Here is a 10,573-nt window from a genome sequence, read left to right on the forward strand (position 1 = left end):
GATAACTGCTGTTCTATTTGCTTTAACTGTACTTCCATATTCATATTAGCCATTCTTGTTTCTTGTAGTATCTCCTTGAATTTGGTTAGCTATTTTGTTAGAAAATCCAGTTGCTGATTGAATTTAGTAACTTGTTCTGCAGGACTGAGTTCAACAGTTACTGTTTTAGTCTCTTCTTTCAAGGAAGGTTCACTGCTCAGGTACAGATGCTGATTTCTGGCAACTGTATCAATGAGCTCTTGAGCTTCTTCTATTGTCTTTCTCATGTGTATAGATCTACCAGCTGAGTGGTCTAGAGAAATCTGAGCTCTCTCTGTAAGCCCATAATAGAAGATGTCTAACTGCACCCACTCTGAAAATATTTCAGAGGGGAATTTTCTTAGCATCTCTCTGTATCTCTCCCAGGCATCATAAAGGGATTCATTATCTCCTTATTTAAAGCCTTGGATGCTCAGCCTTAGCTGTGTCATCCATTTTGGAGGAAAATAGTGATTCAGGAATTTTTCTGATAGCTATTTCCATGTCTTTATGCTGTCCTTAGGTTGGTTATTTAACCACCTCTTAGCTTGGTCTTTTACAGCAAATGGAAACAGTAACAGTCTATAGACATCCTGATCTACTTCTTTATCATGTACTGTGTCAGCAATTTGTAAAAACTGTGCCAGAAACTCTGTAGGTTCTTTCTGTGGAAGACCGGTATACTGGCAACTTTGCTGCACCATGATAATGAGCTGAGGATTCAACTCAAAACTACTGACTCCGATGGAAGGTATACAGATACTACTCCCATATGAAGCAGTAGTGGGGTTAGTATATGACCCCAGAGTCCTTCTGGACTGTTCATTTCCACTTAAGTCCATGATGGAAAAAGAAAGATGATGTGGATTTATTTTATTTATTTTATAAAAAAATAATTTTCGAAATAACAAAATAAATTAAAATAAAGACTAAAATAATAAATAAAAAGAAATAAAAAAATAAAATAAAAATAAAAAATTTGAACGTATTTTTTTTTTGAAAAATTTCGAAAAGTGAGGAAAGAGAAAGTGATTAGGATATTTTTGAAATTGAAATCTAAATTTTTTTATATAAAAAAATTCAAAAATATGGCTTAAAATTAGTTAGAAAGGATATTTTTTTTTAATTTTGAATTTTATGATGAAAGAGAAAAACATACAAAAGACACAAGACTTAAAAATTTTTAGATCTAATGCTCTTTGTTTTTGAAAATTTTGGAGGAAAAACACCAAGGAACACCAAACTTAAAAATTTTAAGATCAAAACACAATGAAGACTCAAGAACACCTTGAAGATTCATAAGAACACCAAGAACAAAAGAAAGAACACCAAACTTAAAATTTTTAGAAAATCACAATAAAATTTTCGAAAATTAAAGAAAGATTAACAAGAAAACACCAAACTTAAAGTTTGGCACAAGATTTAATCAAAGAAAAATTATTTTTGAAAAAAAGTTTTAAAAGGAAGATACCCAATTGCCAAGAACATAAGCCAACGCTCTAGCTAACTGAGCTATAAATGTAACGTGTTTTAATATTGTATATATAAAATATATTTTTTGAAAACTAATATTTTAAAAAAGCACAAGGAAAACACGAAAAATACACAAAATAGGAAAAATCAAAGATCAAATAAGAAAATTTGACAAGAACAATTTGAAGATCAAGGAAAAATAAAGAACACATATTCGAAAATTTAAAGGAAAATATGAAATATGCAATTGACACCAAACTTAAAGTATAAAACTAAACTCACATAAAAATTAAAAATTAATAAAGAAAAATAATATTTTTGAAAAAAATTTTTGAAAAGAAAATAAAGGACTCAGATTTAATAACTCTATAGCAACAAAAATAAATTATTCCTAATCTAAGCAACAAAATAAACCTTTAGTTGTTCAAACTCGAACAATCCCCAGCAACGGCGCCAAAAACTTGGTGCACGAAAATTACACTCACACTATGTAATTCCACACAACTAACCAGCAAGTGCACTGGGTCGTCCAAGTAATACCTTACGTGAGTAAGGGTCGAATCCCACGGAGATTGTTGGCTTGAAGCAAGCTATGGTTATCTTATTATTCTTAGTCAGGATACCAATAGGGTTCTTTAGTCTCAATTGTAAAATAAAGTGAAAAGGCATAAAATAATTAATTGTTACTTAATAATGGAGAATATGTTGGAGTTTTAGAGATGCTTTGTCCTCTTTATTTCAGCTTTTCTCTTGTACTCCTCTTCACACACGCAAGGCTCCTTCCATGGCAAGCTGTATGTAGGGTGTCACTGTTGTCAATGGCTACTTCCCATCCTCTCAGTGAAAATGGTCCAAATGCTCTGTTACAGCACAGCTAATCATCTGTTGATTCTCGATCATGTCGGAATAGAATCCATTGATTCTTTTACGTCTGTCACTACGCCCAACAATCGTGAGTTTGAATCTCGTCACAGCCATTCAATCCTTGAATCCTACTCGGAATACCACAGACAAGGTTTAGACTTTCCGGATTCTCATGAATGCCGCCATCAATTCTAGCTTATACCATGAAGATTCTGATTAGAGAATCTAAGAGATACTCATTCAATCTAATGTAGAACGGAGGTGGTTATCAGGCACACGTTCATGGATTGAGGAAGGTGATGAGTGTCACGGATCATCACCTTCTTCATGGTGAAGCACGAATGAACATCTTAGATAAGAACAAGCGTGTTTGAATGGAAAACAGAGATAATTGCATTAATTCATCGAGACGCTGCAGAGCTCCTCACCCCCAACAATGGAGTTTAGAGACTCATGCCGTCAAAGAGTATAAAATTCAGAAAAAATGTCATGAGATAAAAAATAAATCTCTAAAAGTTGTTTAAATACTAAACTAGTAACCTAGGTTTACAGAAAATGAGTAAACTAGGATGGATAGTGCAGAAATCCACTTCTGGGGCCCACTTGGTGTGTGCTGGGGCTGAGACTTAAGCTTCTCACGTGTCTGGGCTGTTTCTGGAGTTGAACGCCAGGTTGTAACCTGTTTCTGGCGTTGAACTCCAACTTGCAACCTGTTTCTGGCGCTGAATGCCCAACTCCAACATGGAACTGGCATTCGACTATCTTCACGCAAAGTATGGACTATTATATATTGCTGGAAAGCCCTGGATGTCTACTTTCCAACCCAATTGAGAGCGTGCCAATTGGACTCTTGTAGCTCCAAAAAATCTATTCCGAGTTCAGGGAGGTCAGAATCCAACAACATCAGTAGTCCTTTTTCAGCCTAAATCAGATTTTTGCTCAGCACCCTCAATTTCAGCCAGAAAATACCTAAAATTACAGAGAAACACACAAATTCATAGTAAAGTTCAGAAATATAAATTTTGCCTAAAAACTAATAAAATTATACTAAAAACTAACTAAGACATACTAAGATCTACATGAAATTACCCCCAAAAAGCGTATAAAATATCTGCTCATCACTTCTCAATGCATATGATTAAAGTATTGAATGCAATAATATGTGCTCAACTATTATTTTGCACATTTTCTCTAAAATATACAACACCCAATTACTCAAACCAAATATTTTCAAATCCAACTTCCCCACACTTAAATCGTGAGCACTTTTACTAGTCTAAGCTAACTAAGGATTCAAATTAAGGACATTATTTTTTCCGCTTAGAGTTAGTAATGAGCTAAAGTAAAGAACAAATGGGTAAAATAGGCTCAAATTGGTTTGCAAAGGATAATGGAAGGGTAAGGCCATATGGGTATGTAAGCTTAGTGAAACAAGGCCTCAATCATATAAGTGCATGCATACATCAAACAGTGGAAATATAGAATTAAGCAAGACAAATATTACAATTTTAGAGAGAATAACACACAAAAATAAAATATATTAGTTGATAAAATGCAACCAATCAAATAGGCTCAAAATCTCACTGGTTTTGTGTGTTCTTAGCTCTAAGCCATGTTCCAAAATAATATTTCTTCATACTATAAAAAATTTTTTGAAAAAGAAAATGTTACTTCAACCAAGTGGTAAAATATGCACAAAATCAAGAAAATATGCAATCAAATATGCAAATGCAACAATGAAAAACAAAAATTGGTGTTGAGAAGGGACTAACTAACTTGTGGAGATCGGTATCGACCTCCCCACACTTAAAGATTGCACCGTCCTCAGTGAATGCAAAGATGTGCAGGTGGCGGGGGTTGTGGTTCCTCAGCCGGTGTTCGTTGTAGAGTCTTTCTCTTTACTCTTCCTGGTGGCCAGCCTGAAAAAGGGAGAAGAAAAAGGGACATGAAGTCAAAGGGATAGAGCAAGGGAGAGGGCAGTACTAGTAAGAATCATGCCAAGATAAAGAAGAATGTCGTTAACACATGGTCGCGATTCCATGAAATTAGGACATCAATGGAAGCATAGCATGATAAATTGAGGCAATTAAATGTAAGATGTTTATTGGCATGCTGGAAAAGGCATGAGTAGCGTAAATCAAGCATTAAAAGCCTTAATGTATTATTAGTCGTGAGAAACTAACAATAACGTTTGTATTGACAATTATATTTAATTAATAAAATATTGAAAAGGGTTTTGTGAAAAACAGGCATTTAGAGTAGAAGGATAGAATAATTAAGAATGCTCAATGCCAAACGGGCTTTTTCACAAACACAAAGCATGCATATTAAATAAGGTATGGAAAGTATTAAATTGAACATGCAAGCACCCTTAAAAAAAATAATATATAATTGTTGATGAGCGGATAATTTATACGCTTTTTGGCATTATTTTTAGTATGTTTTTAGTATGTTTTAGTTAGTTTTTATTATATTTTTATTAGTTTTTAGTTAAAATTCACTTTTTCTGGACTTTACTATGAGTTTGTGTGTTTTTCTGTGATTTCAGGTATTTTCTGGCTGAAATTGAGGGATCTGAGCAAAAATCTGATTCAGAGGCTGAAAAGGACTGCAGATGCTGTTGGATTCTGACCTCCCTGTACTCGAAGTAGATTTTCTGGAGCTACAGAAGCCCAATTGGCGCTCTCTCAACTGCGTTGGAAAGTAGACATCCTGAGCTTTCCAGAAATGTATAATAGTCTATACTTTGTTCGAGATTTGATGGCCCAAACAGGCGTTCCAGGTCAGCTCAAGAATTCTGGCGTTTAACGCCGGAACTGGCACAAGAATGGGAGTTAAACGCCCAAACTAGCACAAAAGCTGGCGTTTAACTCCAAGAAAAGTCTCTACACATGAAAGCTTCAATGCTCAGCCCAAGCACGCACCAAGTGGGCCCGGAAGTGGATTTTTATGTCATTTACTCATCTTTGTAAACCCTAAGCTACTACTTCTCTACAAATAGGATCTTTTGCTATTGTATTTTCATCTTTGGATCTTTGAATCTTTTGATCACTTTAGATCTTAGGATCATCTTTGGACGTCTAGTTCTTAGATCATTGGGAGGCTGGCCATTCGGCCATGCCTAGACCTTGTTCTTATGTATTTTCAACGGTAGAGTTTCTACACACCATAGATTAAAGTGTGGAGCTCTGCTGTACCTCGAGTATTAATGCAATTACTATTGTTCTTCTATTCAATTCAGCTTATTCTTGTTCTAAGATATTCATTCGTACCCAAGAACATGATGAATGTGATGATTATGTGACGCCCATTATCATTCTCACTTATGAACGCATGCCTGACAACCACTTCCGTTCTACAAGCAAACAAGGCTAGAATGTTTATCTCTTGGATTCCTTAATCAGAATCTTCGTGGTATAAGCTAGAATTGATGGCAGCATTCAAGAGAATCCGGAAGGTCTAGACCTTGTCTGTGATATTCTGAGTAGGATTCAAGGATTGAATGACTGTGACGAGCTTCAAACTCCTGAAGGCTGGGCGTTAGTGACAGACGCAAAAGAATCACTGGATTCTATTCCGACCTGATTGAGAACCGACAGATGATTAGCCGTGCTGTGACAAAGCACGTTGAACATTTTCACTGAGAGGACGGGACTGTAGCCATTGACAACGGTGATGCCCAACATACAGCTTGCCATGGAAAGGAGTAAGAAGGATTGGATGAAGACAGTAAGAGAGCGGAGAGACGGAAGGGACAAAGCATCTCCATTCGTTTATCTGAAATTCTCACCAATGAATTACATAAGTATCTCTATCTTTATTTTATGCTTTATTCATAAATCATCCATAACCATTTGAATCTGCCTGACTGAGATTTACAAGATGACCATAGCTTGCTTCATACCAACAATCTCCGTGGGATCGACCCTTACTCGCGTAAGGTTTATTACTTGGACGACCCAGTGCACTTGCTGGTTAGTTGTGCGAAGTTGTGATAAAGATTTGAGATTGCAATTGAGCGTACCATGTTGATGGCGCCATTGATGATCACAATTTCGTGCACCAAGTTTTTGGCACCGTTGCCAGGGATTGTTCGAGTTTGGACAACTGACGGTTCATCTTGTTGCTTAGCTTAGGTATTTTTCTTCAGAGTTATTAAGAATGAATTCTAGTGTTTCAAGGTGATGTTCTTATCATCACCAAAGCTGATTGATTCTCATCAATTTAGCTCTTGAATGTAATGTCCTGCTGAAGCTTGGCTAGCCATGTCTAATTTCTTTAGACTGAAACTTTAGACTAACATTGCATGATTCTTGGAATTCTCATTAAGAATTTTGATATTCTTATTTTCTTTTTCACTCAATTTTCAAAAAAAAAATCCAAAAAAATATTTATAAAATCTTAAAACCAAAAATATTTTGGTTTCTTGTTGAGTCTAGTGTCTCATTTTAAGTTTGGTGTCAATTGCATGTTTCTATTCTTCTTGCATTTTTTGAATTCATTCATGTGTCTTCATTAATCTTCAAGTTGTTCTTGATGATTTCCTTGCTCTGATCTTTAAATTCTCTTGTCTTGAGTGTTTTGTTGTTTCTCATATGCATTCTCATTTTGTTAGTGTCAATAGTATACAAACTTCTAAGTTTGGTGTCTTGCATGCATTGTTTATTTGATCTTAGTTTCATTTTGATTATTCCTTATTATTAAAAATCCAAATTTTTTTTTAATTTGTGTCTTTTCAAGTTAATAATACAGAGAATTGAAGATTCAGAATATACAGCAAAGGAATTACGCAGAAAAAGCTGGGCGTTCAAAACGCCCAGTGAGGAAGGAAAACTGGCGTTTAAACGGCAGCCAGGGTGTCTGGCTGGGCGTTTAACGCCCAAAAGGGGTGAGTTTTGGGCGTTAAACGCCCAGAATGGTCCATTCTGGGCGTTTAACGCTAGGATGACACAAGAGGGAAGATTTTGTTTTTAATTCAAATTTTTTTCAAGTTTCCATAATTTTTCAAAATCAAATCTTTTTCAAATCATATCTTTTCAATCATATATTTTCAAAATCAATTTCTTTCCACTTTTCAAAAATACTTGCTAACAATTAATGATTTGATTCAACATTTCAAGTATGTTACCTTTTCTGTTGAGAAAGGTTTAATGTCTGAATCATATCTTTTAAATTTCTTGTTAGCCAAGTCATTAATTTTCAAAATCAAATCTTTTTTTTAATTGTTTTTCAAATCATGTCTTCTCAATCATATCTTTTTAAAACCATAACTTTCCAATCATATCTCTTAATCACATCTTTTTCAAAATAGTTTTCAATCATATCTTCTTGATTTCTAATTTCAAAATCTTTTTCAAAAATCACTTTATTTCTTTCAACTTTAATTTTCGAAAATCATTCTTCAATTTTTCAAAATGCTTTTAAAATCTTTTTAATTTATTTTCGAAAATTCTTCCCCTCTTCTCACATCCTTCTATTTATGGACTAACACTCCTCCTCAATGCACAATTCGAACTCTATCCCTCTTGATAAGTTCGAATTCTTCTACCTCTTCCTTCTATTTTTCTTTTCTTCTGACACCTCAAAGAATCTCTATACTGTGACATAGAGGATTCCATATTTTCTTGTTCTCTTCTCTTTCATATGAGCAGGAACAAAGACAAAAGCATTCTTGTTGAGGCTGACCCTGAACCTGAAAGGACCTTGAAGCGAAATCTAAGAGAAGCTAAAACACAACTCTCTGTAGAGGACCTAATAGAAATCTTCAAAGAAGAAGAACCCATGGCAGCCAAAAACAACAACAATGCCAACAATGCAAGGAAGGTGCTGGGTGACTTTACTGCACCTACTCCCGACTTCTATGGGAGAAGCATCTCTATCCCTGCCATTGGAGCAAACAACTTTGAGCTTAAGCATCAACTAGTTTCTCTAATGCAACAGAATTGCAAGTTCCATGGACTTCCATTGGAAGATCCTCATCAGTTTTTAGCTAAATTCTTGCAAATCTGTGACACTGTCAAGACCAATGGGGTTGACCCTGAGGTCTACAGACTTATGCTATTCCCTTTTGCTATAAGAGACAGAGCTAGGATATGGTTGGACTCACAACCTAAAGAAAGCGTGAACTCTTGGAAATAGCTAGTCAATGCCTTCTTGGCAAAGTTCTTTCCACCTCAAAAATTGAGTAAGCTTAGAGTGGAAGTCCAAACCTTCAGACAGAAGGAAGGTGAATGCCTCTATGAAGCTTGGGAAAGATACAAACAATTGATCAGAAAGTGTCCTTCTGACATGCTTTCTGAAAGAAGCATCATAGGTATCTTCTATGATGGTCTGTCTGAACTGTCCAAGATGTCATTGGATAGCTCTGCTGGAGGATCTCTTCATCTGAAGAAGACGCCTGCAGAAGCTCAAGAACTCATTGAAATGGTTGCAAATAATCAATTCATGTACACTTCTGAAAGGAATCCTGTGAACAATGGGACGAATCAGAAGAAAGGAGTTCTTGAGATTGATACTCTGAATGCCATATTGGCTCAGAACAAAATATTGACTCAGCAAGTCAATATGATTTCTCAAAGTCTGTCTGGAATGCAAGCTGCACCAGGCAGTACTAAGGACACTTCATCTGAAGAAGAAGCTTATGATCCTGAGAACCCTTCAATGGAAGAGGTGAATTACATGGGAGAACCCTATGGAAACACCTATAATCCTTCATGGAGAAATCATCCAAATCTCTCATGAAAGGATCAATAGAGGCCTCAACAAGGTTTCAACAATAATAACGGTGGAAGAAATAGGTTTAGCAATGGCAAGCCTTTTCCATCATCTTCTCAGCAACAGACAGAGAATTCTAAGCAGAGCCACTCTGACTTAGCAACCATGGTCTCTGATCTAATCAAAACCACTCAAAGTTTCATGACTGAAACAAGGTCCTCCATTAGGAATTTGGAGGCACAAGTGGGACAGCTGAGCAAGAAAATTACTGAACTCCCTCCTAGTACTCTTCCAAGCAATATAGAAGAGAATCCAAAAGGAGAATGCAAGGCCATTAACATGACCCACATGGCCGAACTTGGAGAGGAGGAAGAGGCAGTGATCACCACTGGGGAAGACCTCAATGGACGTCCACTGGCCTCCAATGAGTTCCCTAATGAGGAACCATGGGAATCTGAGGCTCATAATGGGACCATAGAGATTCCATTGGATTTACTTTTGCCATTCATGAGCTCTGATGAGTATTCTTCCCCTGAAGAGGATGAAGATGTCACTGAAGAGCAAGTTGCTAAATACCTTGGAGCAATCATGAAGCTGAATAACAAGTTATTTGGTAATGAGACTTGGGAGGATGAACCCCTTTTGCTCACCAAAGAACTGGATAACTTGACTAGGCAGAGATTACCTCAAAAGAGACAGGACCCTGGGAAGTTCTCAATACCTTGTACCATAGGCACCATGACCTTTAAGAAGGCTCTGTGTGACCTAGGGTCAAGTATAAACCTCATGCATCTCTCTGTAAGGGAGAAGCTAGGGATCTTTGAGGTGCAAGCTGCAAGAATCTCACTAGAGATGGCAGACAATTCAAGAAAACAAGCTTATGGACTTGTAGAGGATGTTCTGGTAAAGGTTGAAGACCATTACATCCCTGCTGATTTCATAGTCCTAGAGACTGTGAAGTGCATGGATGAATCCATCATCCTTGGCAGACCCTTCCTAGCCACAGCAAAGGCTGTGATTGATGTTGACAGAGGAGAATTGATCATTCAAGTGAATGAAGAATCCTTTGTATTTAAGGCTCAAGGATATCCCTCTGTAACCATGGAGAGGAAGCATGAAGAGCTTCTCTCAAAACAAAGTCAAACAGGGCCCCCACAGTCAAACTCTAAGTTTGGTGTTGGGAGGGCACAACCAACTTCTAAGTTTGGTGTTGAACCCCCCCATTCAAACTCTAAGTTTGGTGTTGGGAGGTTCCAACATTGCTCTGAACATCTGTGAGGCTCCATGAGAGCCCACTGTCAAGCTACTGACATTAAAGAAGCGCTTGTTGGGAGGCAACCCAATGTTATATTTATCTATTTTCCATTGTTATTTTATGTTTTCTATAGGTTGATGATCATGTGAAGTCACAAAATCAATTGAAAAAGCAAAAACAAAATGAAAAATAGAAAGAAAAACAGCACACCCATGAGAAAAACTTGCTGGCGTTTAAACGCCAGTGAAG

The 10,573-nt window shown here is 36.6% G+C and overlaps 1 non-coding gene across 1 annotated transcript; it reads right to left on the minus strand.

The window, feature by feature from the left end:
- Window positions 1-8,541: 8,541 nt before the first annotated feature.
- On the minus strand, window positions 8,542-8,649 carry LOC130952057 (small nucleolar RNA R71). Its single transcript, XR_009074239.1, has one exon. It is a non-coding gene; the product is annotated as a small nucleolar RNA R71 (small nucleolar RNA).
- Window positions 8,650-10,573: the final 1,924 nt, after the last annotated feature.

The sequence above is a fragment of the Arachis stenosperma genome, chromosome 9, assembly GCF_014773155.1.
Source record: "Arachis stenosperma cultivar V10309 chromosome 9, arast.V10309.gnm1.PFL2, whole genome shotgun sequence".
NCBI lineage: Eukaryota > Viridiplantae > Streptophyta > Magnoliopsida > Fabales > Fabaceae > Arachis > Arachis stenosperma.